Here is a 2,048-nt window from a genome sequence, read left to right as displayed (position 1 = left end):
AGCGTTTGTCCAACGAAGGCTTCTAGAAGTAGTAACTTAACCCACAATGTATATAGGGCTTCTAGAGTGTTTTCCCAACCAAGGCTTCCTGGATTAGTAACTCAAGCCACCAAGGGATTCCAAAGCATTTGTCCAACCAGGGCTTCTAGGACTAGTAACTCTGTTGGGTTGTGTTATATTCTTTTCATGACTAGCCCACGTAGTTAACTGGGGGGTTAGAGGGGGGGCGGAGCCCCCCTTCGTTGCGCCGGTTGTGTAGTTGGGGGGGGAGGGGTCATAAGGGGTTTGAGGCGTACCCGTAACCCCACTTTATGGGGTCTAGGGTAGCACCCTAGAAAATTTTGGTTTTGGACCCTATGTTAGGATGGGCGGACCCACCTATGGTTTTGTGCATGTTTTTCGCACATGTTTTTGGACGCGATGGTTTTTGGTCCATGGTATTGGATGCTTCGGAATGTATAAATATGTATTATAACATTGAAAGGAACATAATGAAAAATCAAGCTAGTGGTCCCGATTTTGGGATCCAGGGGAAAATCTTTGTGTATATGTGTTTTATGTGTTATGCTCTCACATAGTTTATTTTCTATGTTTTAGAATTCGTATGCAGGTAATTTCTATATGAGGTTAAAACCTACATTTGGTATTAGAGCAGTTTTGGCTTCAAGGGGACGTCTTTGTTGTTGAGGGGTTTCGCTCGGGCCTGTGGTAGACCCTCTTTAGTGGGATATCTACGAGATCGATCTGGTGGTGAAAGAAGATGGCGAGCAGTGGAAAGATAGAGATCGAGAAATTTAATGGTCAGAGTTTTGAGTTGTGGAAACTCGAGATGGAGGATCTATTGGTGGATAAATATTAGTGGCTTGTGGTAGATCCAGGTACTAAACCAATGGGAGTGTCCGATGAAGAATGGAAGAAGTTGGATCAGAAGGCAAAGAGCACAATACGATTGTGTGTCTCAGATTCAATATTGCTAAATGTATCAGGGGAAGCTATGGCGAAGGCTTTGTGGGACAAGTTAGGGACTTTTTACCAATCTAAGTCTCTGGTGAATAAACTGTTCCTGCGGAAAAAGTTGTATAACCTGAGGATGAAATATGGAAACTCGGTGACAGAGCATCTGAACACATTTAATACTGTGGTAAATCAGTTAGCATCTATTGATATTAAAATTTCAGATGAAGATAAGTGCATTAGTTTGTTGTGTTCTCTACCAGATTTGTGGGATATTCTGGTTATTGCAATAGGTAGCAATGCAATTGTCTTGCAGTTTGATGAAATAGTCTCATCCTTGCTGACGGAAGAGATGAGATGGAAAAATATGGAGAGCCAGAATGGTGATGCCTTGTCTGTACGAGGACGGTCCCAGAAAAGAAACAAAAATAAGTCATCTAGTGGGAGATCTAAATCTAGAGGGAGATCTAAATCTCTAGGAAAACCTGTAAAGGTGGTGTGCTGGAAATGCGGAAAGGAAGGGCACTACAAAAGGGACTGTAAATCTAAAGCTCCTGATAAAAGAAAGGGATCTGATGATGCTCATTTTGTAGAGGTGAAAACCACCTCAGATGAAGGTGGGGATGTGTACTTGGCTTCTTCAAGTACAAATATAGATCATGAGACATGGTTGATTGACTCAGGTGCATCCTTTCACTTCACTCCCCACAGAGAGTTGTTCTACGAGTATGAGAAATATGATGGTGGTGATGTCTTCTTAGGGGATGATAGGAAGGCTAGAATCATTGGTCGTGGAAAAGTAAAGTTGAAGTTGCAAGGTGGAAGGGTTAGAACACTTTCAGGTGTTCTGCATATTCCTGCATTGGCCAGAAATCTGATTTCTATAAGCAAGCTGGATGATGCAGGTGTAAAAACAGTGTTCGAGAATGATACTTGCAAAATGGTTTGGGGAGCATTAGTATTGATGCGGGGAGTTCGAATTGGAACTCTATACAAGCTACAAGGTAGCACTGTTATTGATGGGTGCAATAGTTCTATGGTTCTTGAAAGTGGATCAAAAAATCTAGTGGTCTCTGGAGAGAAGACCATGTTGT

This window comes from Pinus tabuliformis, chromosome 9, assembly GCF_031772625.1.
Source record: "Pinus tabuliformis cultivar Carrire ecotype Pingquan chromosome 9, CPIR1, whole genome shotgun sequence".
Classification (NCBI taxonomy): Eukaryota; Viridiplantae; Streptophyta; class Pinopsida; order Pinales; family Pinaceae; genus Pinus; species Pinus tabuliformis.
This window is presented reverse-complemented; position numbering follows the sequence as displayed.